This window comes from Cryptotermes secundus, unplaced genomic scaffold (genome assembly GCF_002891405.2).
Source record: "Cryptotermes secundus unplaced genomic scaffold, Csec_1.0 scaffold632, whole genome shotgun sequence".
Taxonomy (NCBI): Eukaryota; Metazoa; Arthropoda; class Insecta; order Blattodea; family Kalotermitidae; genus Cryptotermes; species Cryptotermes secundus.
In genome coordinates this window covers 1,525,060-1,545,176 of record NW_019738356.1, presented here as the reverse complement: position 1 = coordinate 1,545,176, position 20,117 = coordinate 1,525,060, and positions in this window count along the sequence as shown.

Genomic DNA, 20,117 nt, shown 5'->3' with positions numbered 1-20,117 from the left:
AATTATTACAGTTAGTCTGTTTACAAAAGTAATGTTCAATATTTGTTTTAATCTAGAACCAATTTATAAACAGATTTATTGTAATAATTTTTAGATGTTTTAATAAATCAATGTACATCATAGCATTACTTAAAAGAAGATGTAACATATATATTTATGACATGGTAATTGTAGTTTCCGTATGTGTTGATAATATCCTACTGAAGATGGTCGTTTTGACCGAAACATGTAATGGATGAAAAATTAAGAACACAACTTTTTATCAATCACACTGGACAGTGGTTAAAAATCTTACATACAGTCACTAGTGTGACGAACCAGGAAGAACCAAGTTAACTTCTTGATGGTTTTTCTTGACCTGTTTAATCAAGATATATTTTTTTGTTGTTAGTTGTGGAGTGAGGCTTATGTCGTTTGGACTTAACAAGCTAAAAGCAGCAAACACTACTTCATACACATCCATGTACCTGCACCACCATGCCTCTCCTTTTAGGTGATATCAGAGGTCAGCTCTTCCTGAAACCGCAACTGTGATATCACATGTTAGGAACTATACCATAATAGGCTTCTTTCCTCTATATTTTACAGTATTATGTAAGAGTTATCCACCATAATATGCACCAAGAAAATAGTATTATAGAAGAAGTGTATTCTGTACATTTATTTCAGCTGAAATAAGTTGTGATATGTTTTATGTAAGTGTGCTGGTGTTCAGAATGTGGTACTGGTTTAGTAACTGATGCATTGTAGAATTGTTAACAAGGGCTCTCTTGTTTTATAAAAAATTACAAGCATATATTGTGTTATATTGTTATATTGTGTATAATGAGGCTCTTAATACTGTTTACATGTATCGATGTAAAATATGTATTGTTTTCTATATAATATACATTTTTTATTTTTATTAATTTATGTGTTGGTCTGTTTTATTGAAGTTCAAGGCACATCCAATAATCTTTTCATTCATTCTCTTTCTGTTGTTGTCCCTTAGGAATATGATCTCTCTTCCGTAACAGTGGATGCCATATGGATTTCTGCAATTATTAGCAGTTTGTTATAATGAAGAAGTTGAAATGTTTGCGTGGCATAACAGTTCTGGATCGTTTGCTCCATCTTGTATAATTATTTCGAAATCCGTAACACGGTGAAAGGACACTGGGCATAAAATGTGATTCATCTACAGTTTAGCTTTGAAACAGTTTTTGCTTCAGTAAATATTTAGTGAGTTGCTTCATAATATGTGCCCAGAAATGCATATTTGGCTCAATAGAAACTGCCCTGTCATTGCCGAATATTAACCGAAATTGAAATGTGTCGACAGATTTTAATAACACCGCTAATATCAAATTTCATTAATATCCATTCAGTATTTCATGTGGAAAGCCAGACGTAGGGACATGTGGTTAGTAACATTTCATTAGGAATACACCATAGATACAATATATCCCACCCAGTTATTGAGTATCGTGGTGTAGTGGTTACCACGCCTGTTTCATCTTAGCCATGGGAGCGGATATCATTATTGACGATCTTAATGGTTTTCTTCAGTCTCTCCAAGCAAGTTCCAGAATGTTTAATTTCAGAGGGCAAGACCATGTCGTTTACGTTCCTTTAAGTTATTCCGCTGAGGAACGAACCGTGAGTGTCCGGGCGTAACGACAGTGAGGTCACGGAAACTAGGTCCATAGGTGGTGGGGGTGATAACGCTAGGTGCTTCCCCTTTTCTGCCTACTGTTGTATTCCCCTCCAGACCTTGTGGCCAATGTCAGCCAGCCAAAGCACTTGTTGATATTCAAGTTTATTACGTGGTTATCTCTGCCAACATTTGTGTGGACAGAATTGCTGGGCTACTGGAGGGGAGCATAGGGGAGTACGCTGGAGTGGGGAACGTAACAGCTTGAGGGAGGTATGGAGGGGGTCAATCCATGCGATTTCGTTCCTCGACCTCGGTATAGTGCTGTATACCACACTGCATATTTCATTTTAACGACTCTGCCTGTGGCCCAAAGATGCGCCGGTGCTGCTGCGGTGGAGGGAGGGTGGAGGAAGAAGCATTTACTTGTAGCAGTGGTCAATAATGTCAAGAGAAAGTCCTAAACCCGATACGCTGCTTTCTGCTAGCCGATTCAGCGTTCTGGCCATCACAGATACAGTGTTGCCGCCAGTTTAATACTGTTGTATCTCGGACTTGGGCCGCGCCATAGCTCAAGCGGTTAGTCGCTGGCTTCCCACCGCGGAGGCCCGGGTTCGATCCCAGGTCTGGTCAAGTGGGATTTGTGGTGGACAAAGTGGCGCTGGGGCAGGTTTTCTCCGAGTACTTTGGTTTCCCCTGCCAATCTTCATTCCAACAATTGCTCCACAATCACCCTCACGGATCATCTGGAGCTGGTACAATAGGCTAGAAGTGGCCGCAGTGCAAAGAACTTAGTCCCACCCCACTAGCAATAAAAAAGATATCTCGGACATGCCTAAAATGGACAATAAGTCGAAAAAAAAGCGTAATTCGAATCCATTATAACATGGGACGTATAGGGTTATGTTCTGGAGCTCAAGTGTCGGACCAGTTTTAAATACTTCAACCCTTCTTATAAGTCGGTTATTTTTATTAGAGTTTCTGTTCGTAGGCTCGAGAATTGGTAGTATAAATCCAGTGAGTGTTAATTTAATGACATGATAGGTTGGTCCCTTGTTGCCACGGCATGGGACGTCCTCAGGTTGCGGATTGAAGAGAAGCCCTCCAGGTATGGAGGGAAGCTGCAAATATATCGAATAAGCAGTCGCGGACAGCCGACAAGGGGTGGTCCTTCAGCCGGGGGTTGGGCGTGGGACTAGCAACTCCACCGTAAAAAAATAATATTGTTACGAAATTGTTATTGTTCAAAGAGTATCGGTTGGCCAAGGCGTAGGTGGGTGGACAATATTAAAATGGATCTCAGAGAGATATGACGGGATGGTATGGATTGGATTGATCTGGCTCAGGATAGAGACTGCTGGATGGCTCTTGTGAACACGGTAATGAACCTTGGGGTTCTATAAAATGCTGGGAAGTNATACTACTACCGCTGCGGCTGCAATTGCAACGTCTGTATCCTCCATTTTAGAACTACTAGGCAAACGTTTGTACCAAACAATTTTGGTTCAAGCATTCGCCACACCGTGTAGCAGATACATTTGCCGCACCAACTGTCGAACTTATTTGACTCAAACGTTCTGCCCAACGTTGGAGCCAACGTTCGTAGCATCGTGTAGCGCGCTCGAAGTACGTTCGCGAGCGTGGTTCGGAAGGAGTCCACACTGACAGAATGTGGTTACAATAACCGTTACTTTACATGCAACAGCTCGCTAGTGTGTACGCGCCCTAAGACTTGTACTGTAACACTTTATTCCAATTATATGACGCGATATACATAGTTTGAGGAGTGACAGTACCCTTAAATAAACATAATGGCGTATTGAGATACCGTCATTCGGTTCAGCGTGCATGCGTCTTCCTTGCCTTGTCGGTCCACTCCTTTACGGCAGATTATATGCCTTTTTCCTTCATGTCTCCACTTTCAGCTGTCGTGAATCTTTCTCTACATCGCCCTCCCCGTCTCAGTGCGGCCCTTTCCACTTTTGTTCTACTGGCTTTTAGAAATATTCCTATGCACTCCTTATTTATCAGCTCTGATCACAGCGATTCCGAACTTCTTTTTAATATCCGCTACCAGTCATGGGTTTAATGTAGGAAGTAACTCCATGGAGTTCAAACCTTCTTGAGGAGAAGAAGAAGGAGAAGAACAAGAAGGGAGGAGACAAATATACAGCAAATAAAACGTTCCACACTTTACAGTTCACTAGACTGTTACTAGACGTTTCCTGGTAACGGCTCCAACATTGGCTATTCCTCTATCTCTGACTCAAGTACTCTCTTCACAGATTCCCGTACAGAACTGACTAAAGTCCAAGTCCAAGTCACATTGCGACTGACGGTCGGTCAGTCAGTCAGTAAGTCCTGGTGTCGAGCCCCATCTGGGGTTCATGACCAGATATTTATTACTGTTTGGCATTTACGGTCTTGTTTTTGTGGGGCGCCCTCTGACGAGAGGACGGGTCTGCGTTTTGTATATGCTGCTGGTCCTGGCCAGTGCAGTCTTTCTCGGGTCTGGGTCCCTTGGGACTCGCGACCATATTTTACTGTCTCAGATCTGAGACTTCCCTTTTCGTCGCCTCCTACGACTCGCAGGGTCACGACTGAGAATTCGAGACCTCTCGGTTATAACATCTTGGCACAGACCACATAGAAAACACTTCTATTGTTGCAGGCGTTACCTAGCAACAGGTCTATACGCTGCAATATACATCGGAAATATGTAGATAGCGCAGTCAGTATAGCGACCAGGGCTACGGGCTGGATGACCGAATCAGGGTTCCATTCCCGGCAAGGGCAAGAGACTTTTCTCCATAACGTCCAGACCATCTCTGGGGCCCACTGACCCTCCTGTGCGATGGGTACCGGGGGGCTGTTTCCCTGAGGGTAAAGTGGCAAGGTCATGAAGCTGGTGGAGCTATACCACCACTCCCCGGTATATGTTCTTGGCGTAGTGTCCGGAAATAAGATTTTACTTATGTCGAAAACCTGTGAATGCGATTAAGGCAGCATTGCTCCGAAATAATGGTACTTCTGTACAAAATTGCACGGCGTCACATGCAAGAAAACAGTAATATTCATAATTGTTGTCTAGGAAGAAATTATCAGGATTTAATTTAGTACGATTGTACTGTATTGTCTGTTTAGCTGCTGCTGCTCCTCCTAGCTGCGATAAATACAGATAATGCTCAGGTTGCATCCTATTATCCCCCTTGAGTTAGGATAGGAAGTGCCTTTCTTATGCAGTCAGCTATATAGAGATTTCCCTAGTAATATCACCTAATCAATATGGAAATTCATTGTTCTGTACTAAAGGAAAGAAATGGTCGTTAGGCATATAAGCTGCTTTCCACATAGAAGGCTCCTGTTACTATTGAGAGGTTAGGGGATGTTAGGTTGAATTGGTACTGTAGATGGTTGATACAGAAGGGAAATGGGGTGGTTATCACCCCCTGTCCACTGAGAGTTCGTGAGGAGTAATATATTGTGCAAGCGAAATGAACTGAATGATTTCGGAAAACGCAGGGCTTGTGCTCACGCCGTTTTGCCTGCCCCATAGTTCTGCGTACTCTGGGCCAGTTCTTTGTTCTGTGATCTCTCTTTGTCTGTCTGTGACTCACAGGATTAGTGAGCACGCTTCTGCGTGTACGTTTCAGTTCCGATAAAATATAACGTGCAAATATCAAAGCATTCTACTGAGAGAAAAATGTATTCAAAGAACAGGCGGCCTAAAAATGGACAGATCCCCCCTTCATATTAATAAATTAAATGAAAAGAATATAAAATCAGACCCGGAAGATATACGTATAACTTCAAAGGCGATCAAAAAGTAAAGCTATCCCTGGAACAGACCGTGGAGGCCAATAGGGCTGTGAGATGTCGAGGCTGCCATATTTTCTGGACACTCGAATCTCAGATAGCGGTGAGGTCAGTCTTACATGCCGGCCGCTCTTAACCCCCAGGAAGATTCCTGGTACTTATTACTGTTAAAGGCTGAATCGACCCCAGGGACATAGTGCGACTGGAAGGATTAGGTAAAGGTAACAGGTAAAGTCCCTGTGCTCAACGAATTAAGCACTACATCATGAAGGCGTATAGGGGAGTTGATGTATAGATCCACATTTTCTTGACCTCGGCACTAGCTGGAGGTGAGTAGTAAGCTTCACTCGCCGACCGCTTTACCACTTGGGAAAAAGCCCCCGGTACCCACTGGATAGGAGGTTGAGTGCACCCCAGAGCCGGTCTGGACGATTTGGAGAAGGGAAAATTCTTGACCCTACCGGGACTTGAACTCCGACCTCTCAGTCGTCCAGCCTATAATCAGTCGCTATACCGACTACTCTACCCCGTAGTCCGTATCCAGTGACCTCATCGGGAATCGAACCCGCGACCTTCCGGCTTGCGGCATAATGCCCCAACCAACTACGCAGCAACATGTTTCTTTTCATCATATTAAAGATTTATTCAGAACATAAACATTTGGTCTTCTGTCATACAAGTCATACATAACTGACCTCATGAAGCTGAGTCCTTTATGAGAAGCTGATGGTTACTGAGCTACTTAAAATTCCCTGCACTTTATGAAATTCGAAATGTTATTACCGTGTTCACAAGATCCCACGACTGGACCATATCCTGAGCCAGATTAATCGGGTCCACACCCCCCAAATCATATTTTAGCGTTCCCTCTACATCTGTATTTTCCTAGTGGTCTCATATCTTCAGGTTTAACTACCAGAACTATATATGGACTTCTCTGTCATACGTGCTACATGGTCCTCCTATCTAATCCTCCGTGATTACACGAGTATTACACGGGCGTGAATCGTTCACAATACTGGAAGGTTACAAGCCCAGTCTTCACAATATTTATTTCATCAAATGTTGATCCCGGACCTGGTCAAGTGAGATTTGTGGGGGACAAAGTGGCGCTGTGGCGGGTTTTCTCCGAGTACTTCGGTTTTCCCTGCCAATCTTCATTCCACCAAATTCTCGATCATCATAATCACCCGGGGCAGGCTACAATAGGCCAATCAGTGGCCGCCGTGCCGAGTGGACACAGCTGGACTCCACCCTTCGATAAACGAAAAGAAGCAACCTTAAAGTGCAGATTTACTGAATTTGGCGCGCATGAGGTTAAATGTCTCTGTGTCTAGTGTCTTTCCTACGCCTTTCTCCCTCTCGCACCCGAAATAGCTCGGTCACTATAGTGACTAGGCTATGGATTGGACGACTAAGAAATCGAATTTCGATTCCTGGCAAGGGCAAAATATTTTTCTCTTCTCCACAGCGTCCAGACCGTCTGTGAGGCCCACCCAGCCTCTTACCCAATGGACACCATGGGCTGTTTGCCCGGGGAAGCTGACAACGCACGTCCCTTTAGTGCTGAGGTCAAAAATGGTGGAGCTATACCTCCGTCCTCCCATACGTCTTTGTGGCGTTGTGCTTAATTAAGCACAGAGACAAGTTTATTTTATGTTCTCTCGATTTATAAAGCATTGGGCATTTCTAGGGCTACACAGCAGGCTGACGTCATGGACAAATTAAGTCCACTTGTTAAGTGCGACTCTGGGGGTAAATTTGAACCCCTCTTATTTTAATTAATAAAATGTGGTCTAAAAACAGAGGACGTTATTATTCGGATTGGATTACTCTGTCTCGGGATAGGATCCATTGTTTAATTCTTGTGAATATTTTAATTAACCTTCCGGGAACATAGAATGCTGTAATTTACTTTAACCGCTGAGCAACTGTCAGCTTCGTAAGAAGAATATTGCCTCAGGGACTATTAATCTCATCGTGGCATTTGCAGCCATGGGCGCAGGTGCTGGTGGGGAGGCTTCTCATCTGCCTCTCCCTGGATTTTTGGAAAAAATAAAAATCGAAAAATATGTATGTATACTAAATATTAATACAAAAAATTTAAATTGTTAAAATTTGTTATTCTGATATGCCGAATTTTCTGGATGAATCCGTAAAAATGTGCTGAAATCGCGTAACGTGACTTTGTCTTGCAGCGCACAACATAAATGACTATGTAGAAAATGATGCAGAGGGAAACCCCCCCCCCACAAGAGTCCACGTGGCGTCACCACTCTACACCGGAAACTACTCAGTGGACATTCCGACCCTCTGACGTGTTGCATGACGTTCTGCGTCAGGAATGTGCTTTACTGCTCACACGAAAATACAAGCTAAAAGGGATTTTTGTATCAGACCGGCAGACAGATGATATGTTACATATTTTTAAGCAATTTTCTCCTTACTGCATTAACTTCGTCTCTCACATTAAGGGAAGAACATGGACTGAGGGTGCTGAGGTTAGTATATGCTTCAAAGAGGGGAGGAAGTTACAGCAATACGGAGAAAAATCCACAGTGAGGAGCTTCATATACGATTTGAGATTTTCACGGCTCTGCCGGTAGATATTATGACCATCTCGGTTGTGACACCGTTTACTCTCATTAAAGTGGATACAGACGTTTCGGAGCAATATACTGCCTCCATATTCAGGGCTGAATTACGTAGGTTGAGAAGTTATTGTATTTTGTAACAGGATTCACATTTCCTCAAATCAATATTGTGTACCTGGAAAGGACTGGGTGCAGTCACTGTTCCATTTCGCATCTGTGATGAAAAGCTTAGTGTGGCCCTGAAAAGGCCCGTTTTCGTACCCACCGGTCCCTTGGGCCGCATCGGGCTCCTGTTCCTTCGGTCTAATGATCACTTTCCTTACAATGTTCCTACATAACCAATCCAAATCAACCTACACATTTCAACCTTAAAGATGTAGGCAGGATATGCTTCCGAAACGTCGGTATCCACCTAGAAAAATACTCGGTGTCGCAACCCAGAACTTCATAATTTATATTCTTCACGAAATATATCAAGGAGGATGAGATGGGCAAGAAAAGTAGCAGGGGGTAGATAAGAAATGCATCCACAATTTTGTTCGGGAAACCTGTACGGAAGAGGCTTCATGGAAGAAAAGATAAAAATTAATCATGAAGAAATAGCAGGGGTGGGCTTAAACTGGGCTCATCTGGCTCAGGAATAGAGACCAGTGGTAGGCTGTTGTGAACACGCTACTGAACCTTCAGGTTCCATAAAGTGGTAGGAAAGTTCCTTGTGGTTATGTAAACCCGCTACTCTTTCCTTTTATACATCGTTGATGTGTCCGTAAAGCTATCCCTGTAACAGTCCGTGGAGGCCCATAGGGGTGTGAGACGTCGAGGCTCCCACATTTTCTAGACAATCTGCTCATAGATGGCAGTGAGGTTGTCATCCTTATGCGTCGGCCGCCCATTGCCCCCCAGGAAGATTCTTGATACTCATTTCTGTTAGAGGCTGAGTCAATCTCAGGAACTTAGTGCGGCTGGAAGGATTAGGTGAATTGAACAATCTAACGACCGCATTAGGAATCGAACCAGCGACCTTCCGACTTGTAGCACGGTGCGTCAACCAACCACTCTACCGCGTGCCCTCAGGTAAAGCTATCTCTGTAACTGAAAGCCGCGCCATAGCTCAAGCGGTTAGTCGCTGGCTTCCCACCGCGGCGGCCCGGGTTCAATCCCGGGTCTGGTCAAGTGGGATTTGTGGTGGATAAAGTGGCGCTGGGGCAGGTTTTCTCCGAGTACTTCGGTTTCCCATGCCAATCTTCATTCCACCAATTGCTCCACAATCACCCTCACTTATCATCTGGAGCTGGTACAATAGGCCAGAAGTGGCCGCAGTACAAGGGACTTAGTCCTACCCCACTAGCAATAAAGAAAATAATAATCCCTGTAACTGGCCGTGGATGCCCGTAGGGTTGGTGTACGTCTAGCCGTGCTACTGAACGCGCAGGCCAAGCCGTGACTGTCCACCTCTATGTACATTTTCAGTAAAAGTATGATGGTGGATTTTTGGTGGACTGGGATGTTGGATCAAGAACAGCAGTCGTGTTCTGTGTGAGAATTTGTAAAGAGGATTATTAAACGCAGTCTGTGCGTGTACTGAAAAAGAAAAGAGAGACCAAAAAATATATTTGATATGCTGGAAAGAATATTTGCATGTCAAAGGACGGATATGCTATGTATAGTGTTGTTCGGTATAACATATATTTCCCAATGTCATAATGACAGTTTTGGTTACAATAGGAAATTAAAAATAACACACACAGGCTCACAGACATCACATGTTCATACGTCATGTGACGTAGAACGTCAAAGTATCCAAAGGATTTAAACCATTTAAATGACAATGGTGGTTGTGCATATAAGCAGCATTAATATAAAAAAAAATACGAAAATAGTGTCTTTTCGGTGTTCCAATCTCGTGTTCGGGAGATGCTCAGTTTGAATCTCGGCCCCTACACCGCCTATGCTGGCTGAGGTCTTCCTCAGTCTCTCCAAGCGAATGCCAGGATAGCAGCCCCTAACAATGCGTATTGTTTTTGTTTCCAGGACGCTTCAAATTGCACTAAGATTATTTTGAACAGTTTTGCGTTCAAATTTCATCGTGTTTTGCCCTGTAATTAGTACTATACTGTTGGTTGTGACGCCTTATTGGATTTCGCTGCTGTATCTTCATGTTCAGAGTCGGAAAGCAAGGCAAAGAAGCACCTACCTAGAAGTGGTAAGCATATTCTTCGACCCGGAATGTTGAAGCAAAAGGTTTCTCCGAAACGTTGTTTTATTTTTACCGGGCTGCACAGCGTCACGGGGCACACGGTATCATAGTTGGTTGAGACACTGTGCTACAAGCCGGAAAGTCGCGGGTTAGATTCCCAATGAGGTCATTCGAATTTTTAATCGGCCTAATCCTTCCAGTCGCACTATGGCCCTGGGGTCGACTTAGCATCTAACAGAAAAGAGTACCAGGAATCTTCCTGAAGGTAGAGAGCGGCCGGCGCGTAAGGCTGACAACCTTACCGCCATCTCTGAGTCAATTGTCTAGAAAATGAGGGAGCCTCGACGGCGCACAACCCTGTGGGCCTCCACGGTCCATTGCAGGTATAGCTTTAGCCTTAGACCCAGTGTAACGTCCCAGAAGATAGTCCCATTCATCGTGAGAACATCTCATATACTTGTGTATGTTGGTTCTTGAGGTGGAATCACTAAAGAGTAGAGAAAATATCGTTTTATATTTCGATCCTCTTCTATATTACCACCTTATCCTTTACTGTTAGAGCCCTTATTGGGGATTTTCCTCCAAATGCTAAAAGCTTATTTTTTTAGTTACTTACTTACTTACTCATGGAGCTGAGCCCTTCTTGAGGAGCCGCCAATTCTGCAGCTACTCAAGAATTTCCCAGCATTTTATGGAACCCGAATGTTTATTACCGTGTTCACAAAAACCCTCCACTGGTCCCTATCCTGAACCAGATCAATCCAGTCCATACCATCCCATCCTATCTCTCTAAGATCCATTTTAATATTGTCCACCCACCTACGCCTTGGTCTTCCCAGTGGTCTCTTTCCTTCTGACTTTCCCACCAATATCATATATGTATTCGTCTCCCCCATTCGTGCTACATGCCATGCCCACCTAATCCTCCTTGACTTGGAGAAGAGTACAAGTTATGAAGCTCTTCATTATGCAGTTTTCTCCAACCTCCTGTCACTTCATCCCTCTTCAGTCCAACGACCAGGTAATAACAAGATCATAGAATGAGTATTGGACACATGATGGCAAAAACCAAAATTATGAAACAGACATTTGCTCCATGCAGCCCCTCCTAGTTCATGCGACGTAATTTGTGCCTCTGATTGGATGGGTGAGCAGTAACTCGACACTTACTCGAGATGAGAGTGCGTGTACGCACAAATGATTGTTTCACCCACTCACACAAAATGAAGTGCAGAATTTGCAACTCGGTTAGTTGGTCTGTCGGTCGACGGGAGTTCCCCCTACTGTTTCCCGCTAATGATGCCTAGAGAGAACCGGTGGAAAGGGGGGACTCTTTCAGCACATACACGTCACAATGGGATTTACCCATACGTGCCTCAGTGTTGCTAGGGGTTTGTTAGATGAGTCACTGATGCATCGGCCACGTGGCCAATGTGATCGAATAACCCCCTGTTCCACTGAGTGCATTATAAAAACCGAGTTGGGGTGGGGGTTGGGAATGGGGTGAAAGGGATCAGAAGAAGGCCTGGTTCTTGCTTCGTGTGCTACAGAATTATATTAGTGATTTTAAATTGGACGCCACGATACAAAGTGATTGGGAGAAAATTAACAGCAAGGGGAGAGAGAGAATGAAAGATGCTTGCCTGAAACGTCAACACAAAGTAAAATTAGAAACTCAGCTCTTTAGAACACAGTAGTTACAATTTTTAACCGCAGGGTGCGTTTGTATCGTGCGATTCCTACAGTAAACACGAGGAAAAGTGGTTGGTCTAGCGGTAACGGTCTATATTTGTGTTTGGGTGATGGCCGATTCGAATCTCGAAACCGGCACACTAGCTATACTGACTGAGGTTTTAATGGTTTTCCTCAGTCACTCCAGACAAATACTTGAATAATACCTTAGATTAAGCCACGGCTGCTATATTCGAAATCCTTTCAAACTAATCATTTGCCAGTCATCATTCGACCCTATGTAACATCGATACTGAAAGCGTTGTTAAATAACCAACTAAAATAAATAAACAGCGATTATTTCCNCATCTTCAGGGCCGAATTTGATTTCTTCCAGTATTAACATTGATATCTTCTCCAAGTATAATTAGAATGATAAAGTCAAGGAGGATGAGGTGGGCAGGGCATGTAGCACGAATGGGGGAGACGAGGAATGCTTATATAATATTGGTTGGAAAGCCAGAAGGAAAGAGACCACTGGGAAGACCAAGGCGTAGGTGGGTGGACAATATTAAAATGGATCTTAGAGAGATTGGATGGCATGGTATTGATTGGATTGATCTAGCTCAGAATATGGATCAGTGGAGGGCTCTTGTGAACACGGTAATGAACCTTCGGGTTCCATAAAATGCTGGGAGATTCTTGAGTAGCTGCAGAATTGGTGGCTCCTCCAGAAGGGCTCAGCTGCATGAGTAAGTAAGTAATTATTTTATTTAAACTGCAAATGGGTTTTTATCCAGTGGCAGTGGTACTACAATAGGGCACAACACACAAATAACACACATCACACAAAATAACACACCACACTCAAACAAAACACAGCACACAAAACTATGTAGATGAATGGTATGTTTCAGAGGGCTAAAGGTATTAAATAGTCCAAAAAAGAGTTTTAATTTTCCTGAAGATAAATGCAGAGATACATTTATGCTTAATTAGGCACTACGCCACGAAAACCTTTGGGGCACTGAGGTATGGTGTTATGAATTCCTATCCTTGTCGCTACATACACTTGGAGGGGGCGACTTACTTTCTGGTCTCTTTATCCTCAGGAACAGAGCCCCCCGTGCCCATTGGTGGAAGGTTGGGTGGGCCCCAGAGCCGGTCTTCATACTACGGAGAAAATCTCAGATCTTGTCAGGAATCAAACCTCAGTTCCTCGGTCATCCAGCCCCTGGTCTAGTCATTATACTGACCATCCTGTTTGTTAGCTTCATAAGGCCTGTTTAATTTCAGCAAAACAATTTTAACTGCGAATCCATGAAGAATAAACGAAGAATATTGTGAACAGTTCGATCAGTAACACCCATAATGATCTACGCATACAACAAAGGAACGGCGTTTTCTGCATGGTCAGTGCCGAGATGTTATAAGCAATGGGCAAGGTTAGAGCTTGGGCAGTTTGTCAACGAAGCATGAATTCGCAGTTAGAAGGGAGCCGCCATTCAGAGAGTACTTGAGCCCGGAAGCAGAGGAATAGCCATTCTTAGAATCCGTTATCAGGAAACGGCTAATGAAGATACTGCAGGCTGGGAAAAATTTAGCGTGTGTGCTAGTGGTTTGTAAAACGTGGAAATTGGCGATTGCCCTATAATTAAGTGTAATTACCAGTTATGTGTTAAAGTGGTCAATAAATGGAATATCCAATCCAAAACCCCGTCTATAGTGACTCTAACGCATGACTATATATATATATATATATATATATATATATATATATACACGTAGTTTACGGTTCTGCACGGATGATGGAAAGCCAGACGTTGACATATATAGTATAGCTAAACATATCGCCAGTTATGTAAACATTGCGAAGAGAATATGCATTAAAGAGTTCTGTTTGCAACCTGCTTCATGCTGGTTTCTTTCTTAGCTTATTCTTTGACCTGAAGATGGAGGCGGCATATTTCGCCGAAACATTGGTTGACTTCTAACGGAAGGACGCCGCGGTATATCCCAGAATATAGCGCACTCCATAACCGCTGCTGTGAGATCCTCAGAGCGCGCATGGAATATGCATTACTTGGCGTAACAATTTACATATCACTACTGCCCCCTTCGCCGCACTTTTTACAGGGATCTCACCGTCTCCTTTACTTACTACCTTCAGATTTTTAACGTATGACCGTAGTATGACGTGCGTATGTCTAAGTGTACACGTATAAGGGTCCCAGGGGGTGCAGTTCCACAGGTTGGTGCAAGAGCTGAAGCCAAAGTCACCCCGAGTGTATTTTCTCGTCACTAATTCGCATTTGGAATGCACAGAGGCCTCGCTACTATTTGCATATAACGTGGGGGCCACTGGCCACTGGCCACTGCAATGCTGTGTGATTACTCTGGTCTGCATCGTCACTCCAAGGCCCCACCCTGCACTATATTAAGGTCGCCGAAAGAAGTCCCATGAGTGGAGAGGGGACAGCGCACTAGGCTTCCCCCTCTCTGTCTACTGTTGTATTCCCCTCTGTCCACTGTCAACAGCCCAAAGTGCTTGTCGCTAGCGAAGGCTGTCATTAACCAACATTCGTGTGAACTTCCCCTGGCTCACTAATGTGTGCCTTAGTTATTTGGACAGCTATGCTGCGGGCAACTTGGTGAGGTCACTGAAGCTGGACTTGGGGGTTGGGCGTGAGGCTGACGAATTGATCGCGAAAAACAGAATAAGAAAAGGTACAGCTATCTCTCTAACAGGCCATGGAGGCCCATAGAGTTGTGAGACGTCGAGGTTCCCACATTTTCTAGACAGTCTGCTCAAGGATGGCGGTAAGGTTGTTAGCCTTACGCGCCGGCCGCCTTTTAGCCCAGGAAGATTTATGGTACGCATTCCTGTTAGAGACTGAGTCGACCACAGGGCCATAGTGCGGCTGGAAGGATTAGGTAAATTGAAGAATCCAATGACCTCGTCGAGAATCGAACCCGTGACCTTCAGGCTTGTAGCATAGTGCCCCCTAGGAAAACAAAATAAGGTTAAGAAACCCAGCAGTGTGTGCAGAAAGAAAATTTAGAGAGTTATATAAGGAAATGGGTTGAAGACATTCAGTAATAACTTGCCGCTTGGAATGTATTCAGGCTATTCAGGAATGGGGCATTAATGTGAGACAGATGGTAGAAGAAAACTGGGAAGACCCAGATTGAAATGGCTGGAAGATGTAGAGAATGATTTACGAGATCTGGAATGGAACACGGAGACAAAATGAGAATGATAGAAAAGAATGGACATCTGCCGTAAAGGGACCAACATTCTTAATTAACCATAGATCCAATCCAGTAATATATTATCGCGTGTTGGTGACTAGACACAGGGTTTGGATTTATTAAGATCTTATAACTCGTAACTACAAATAACCGCCGGTATAACAGTCTCACTGGTTTGCACACAAAGTCTGTTCACTAATTGTTGCTAGGTAGCGGGTGCTAACAGTGCAACTCCAAACTGAGGGCTAACCGCCGATTCCCACATCCCGTTGATCCTCGCTGTGTAGACTCGGCACGAACCGTATAGAAATCACCGCTTCCAATAATTCCTCTGTTCTTGCATGCTCATTCGTTCCGGCTGAAACGTGTTTACCGCACCGTTGCTTAGTAATGGCTGCATTTATTTTCACCATTCCGGCTCTCCGCCTTCATGTCACATCATGTATAAACCAAGTGAAGAGACGACTGGAGGGGAATGTAAGTACGCTGGAGAGGGGGGACTATAACAGGTCGAGGGATGTGTTGACCGGGGGGGTCTTATCGTGCTCTCACTATATACTCGTATACTGTGGATAGCCCGGATAGCTCAGTCGGTATAGCGACTGGCTACGGACTGGACGACCAAGGGGTCGGAGTTCGAGTCCCGGTAAGGTCAAGAATTTTCTTTTCTCCACGTCGTCCATACTGACTCTGGGGTCCACCCAACCTCCTATCCAATTGATACGGGATTAAAGCGGCCGGGGTGTGAAGGTGACCACTCACCTCCAGCTAGTGTCGAGGTAAAGAAAAGTGGATCTATACATCCACTCCCTCATACGCCTTCATGACGTAGTGCTTAATTAGTTATCACGGGGACAACTTTAGCTTTTACCTTTTTATATCTGAAAGAATGAAGCAAGCCTTGATTTTATTATGCTGACGTGGTAATGGCAAGTGAGGAGAGCCTCACCGGAAGCAAGATGGCGCCTGGTCCTGTCATCCCCTCCTGCCAGTGTTAACTGTCTGAGAAGTTAGCTTGTGGTTCGCTAAGTGTTAACTCGTCTGTCGTACATTCGGAGCTATTGACACCAAAGGTTGGGGGAAGGGGGGGAGTCTTGTGGTGTTTCACAGACAAATACAACACTGGAGAAGGCAGCGTGTCCCAGAAGGCACTTTCCACCGAATTTGAATAAAAGATGTTTCTCCTAAGACATAAGAAATTACCTTTTCGAGGTAAGCAACTAAACCTGTCTTTCTTAAGAAACGTACAGTCAGTCTCTCTTGATATCCACTGTCTTTTATGCAACTTCAGTGTTTCCTCATTTTGGTTACAAAATTTCTCCTACCCTGAAGGCGGAAGCAGAATTTTCCTGTGAAACGTTGGTAGCATTCTACCAGTGTATACGGCATCACTTTCCAGAATACAATATCGACAGTCGTTAATGCCTCAAATCTGAAAAAAAAAATGTAAATGTTAGATTTTTGTCTTCCATGTGTACATAGAGGAAATTAGGGGTAAAGGTAAAAAGGTAAAGCTATCCCTGTAACAAGCCATCGAGCCTCATGCGGTTGTGAGACGTCGAGGCTTCCACAGTTTCTAGGAAATCGGCTTACAGATGGCGGTAAGGTTGTTAGCCTTAGCGTTGGCTGCCCTTAAACCCCCAGGAAGATTCCTGGTACTCATTTCTGTTAGAGGCTCAGTCGGCCCCAGGGCCATAGTGAGTCTGGAAGGATTACGTCAATTGAAAAATCTGTTGACCTCATCGGGAATCGAACCCCCGACCTTCCGACTTGTAGCATAATGACTTAATCAACTACACTACCTTCTTGCCCAGCGAGGAAATCCTGGGGTAGGCACATAACTACACAGACGCAGGGATGGAGGAAACCGCGTGCTACCCACATGGATTTTGAAAAAGAAATAAAAACGGGGAAAAGAAAATATATGACAGAAGTACCGAAAAATTATAAGTATTTGGAAGATATATTGTCTTGATTACTTAAGGGAAGGTAAGGGTAAATTTGTTCCCGTGCTTAAAAATCAAACATACCACGAAGGGCGATCACAGTGGCCACGCGGTCTAAGGCGTGAAAGGTCTTCGAACGCTTGGATCATGGGTTGGAATCCTACATAAGGCATGGATATTTGCGTTTATTTTGTGTTTGTGTTCTGTGTAGGTAGCGGCCTTGCGACAGGCTGATCCCCTGTCCAAGGAGTTCTACCGACTGTATAAGATCAAGAAATTGAAGAGAAATGAAGTGTTTTATGGATGCCCTATGCTCCAAGTGGGAAGAACAGGAATAAACATAGACAGATGTCATGAAGACATATGGGGGAGTGGATGTATAACCCCACCATTCTTGACCTCGGCATTAAATGGAGGTGAGCGGTTAGCTTTACCCCCGGGGAAAGAGCCCCCGGTACCCATTGGCCAGGAGGCTGGATGCCCACATAGCCGGAACGGATGTAATTAGCAAAAATAATGTTTAATAACTTAAACTTGAGTTTCTAACCAAATTTTTTGGCTCCCCTCCTGGTAAACTGGATCGGTCCCCCCTCTGGAAGCAATGCTGTCTGTATTCATGTAATTACAGTTGCACAATAAATACAATGTTTATATTCAACGAAAACCAATAAAATTCAAAGGCCCTCGTTTCTTTTACTTCAGTTTAGCCTTGTCAATAATTAAATTAATGCGGCATCCGGGATTCAATCCCGGGTCAATTTTCTGGGATTTGTGGTGGATAAAGTGGCACTGGAGCCGGTTTTCTCCGAGTCCTTCGGTTTCCTCTGCCAGTTCTCATTCCACCGACTGCTCCACACGCGTCTACCTTCCGGGGCTGGTACAGTAGGCCAATTAATGGCCGACGTACCAAGTTGACTCACCACACCCCAAGAAACTTTTATTTTGTCATGATTTTAATGTGTTGCATAGGGGAGGTTTGCAATTGTAGTCGGGGAGGATGAGGCTTGCAAGTCAGCTTCTGCCACACTGTTCTGAACTCCATAGAGCTCTTCCTTTTGCTCATAATGTCTGTCTATATGAGGCCACTCATACTACAGGACGGAGAACAAGGAAAATATTTGCCCCCGAGAGGATGGGGGTAGTTTCAGGAACTTCTCCGTTTTACACTTCCATCGCCTAAACATCTGCTGCTAAGTCCATCCACTCGACAAACCAGGCTACGTCATACTTTGTGTAGGCAACCTTACGGAAAAAAAATCCCCTGTATATACGTTCGAATTTCTCCCTGGCGTCCGAATAGCGGAACTATGCTGAAAATAGAATTTAGTATATTTTCTAGCGATGACGTAACTGCCTACGTCACTGAATGGTGGTAACACATATTTGATCCCATACAAAATGGAGTGTATCAGTTCACTTGTGGCGATCTTCGCAAAGAAGTGGAGGAAAAGAAGTTTGGGAAGACCTCTGAAACGATGGAAGGATTCTGTTTTTGAATAGCCATAACAGGTCGCGATTTGTCTGATACTGGAATGGATTATGAAGATGAGTGTACTGGCTTTTCTTGATGACTGTGCAATAAAAACATGCACGTGTGTAACGAATATATTGTCACGTGTATTAGTGACTACAGACTGGGTTTTGTGTTGGATATTTGATATATTGACCATTTGAACACACAACTTATAATTACATTTAATTATAGCACCATCGCTAATCTCCACACTTTACAATTTACTACAGCACACGCTAAGTCTTTTCCAACCCACAGTGTCTTCAGTAGTAGTTGCCTGCTAATGGCTTCTAACAATGGCTGTTCCTCTGCTTCCGGGCCCAAGTCCTCTTTGAATGGCGACTCCCTTCCATCTGTCTACCTTCCTTAAACTGACTCGCGGTCATTTCACGCCTACCTCGTAGTATTCCCTTCACTGCCTATCAATTGAGCACTCTTGCAACTCCAACTAAAATCTTCTTTTAACAGACTAACTGACCAACCAGTAACTTTGTCGTTTACTTACAACATCTCGGTACGGGCTACGTAGAAAGCACCTCTATCGTATGCGTTGCAGTGGGAACGTATTTACCGAACCGTTCCCTAGCAGCGGTCGTCTATTCTTATTAAGAATCTACTGCCTAGCAACGGACGTCGTTCCGTTGTCTGTTTCGCGGCCGTTGCTTAGAAAAGAATGCTGTTTCAGAGCCGTTGGCTAGCAACGGCTGTTTATCTCGCTCCGCAGTCTTTTTGCTTTGAGCAAATATGCCACAGTATTCAAAATCCATGCCTTGTCGAGATAACGGCATAGTAAACATGTGTATATCACTACAAGCTTTTGTTTATTGAGCTGAAGAACTTCAGTGCCATTTTCAGCGAGACTCATAATAATGTTTTTCCTCAACCAGAATTACCAGCCGAGTGAAACGAGATACTTAGTTCAGGCAGAAGGAAGATTACTTTGAAGTGTAAGCCATTGTTCTTCTACGGCTACACGGCGCACTGATTGCGTCAGTATAAATAGACTAAGTCTTTGAACTCTAAAATAATCAAACTTCTTAGAGTAAAACTGTTCTAAAACTTATAAGCTTGTATAAATTGTTTTCAGACAGAAATAAAACATGAAGTTTGGGGTTCTCATAACAACGATCATTAACGTTACCGTCTTGTAGGTTGTGACGCCGTGTAGTCGGAAGACAAGGGACTGTATACAAAATTATATAGCGTAGAATGTCGCGTCCAGCCTAGAAAACTGACATTAACGGCCGTGGGGATCCGTTACGCTGACCATGCGACACCTTCTATCCGCTAAAGTTAGCACTAACTTCGCCGACAAGCGGCGGTCGCTCGGTCGGTATAGTTCGCTTGCGGATTACAGGCCACGGAGTTTGTTTTTTGTTTGTAAAATGTCGCGTAGTCTGGAATAGAAATTTCCTCTCAGATAAATTAAAATATCCGCACAATATAATTCTACTGGTCTTACCAGACCAGGGTTCTCATTAATGCCTTCAAAAAA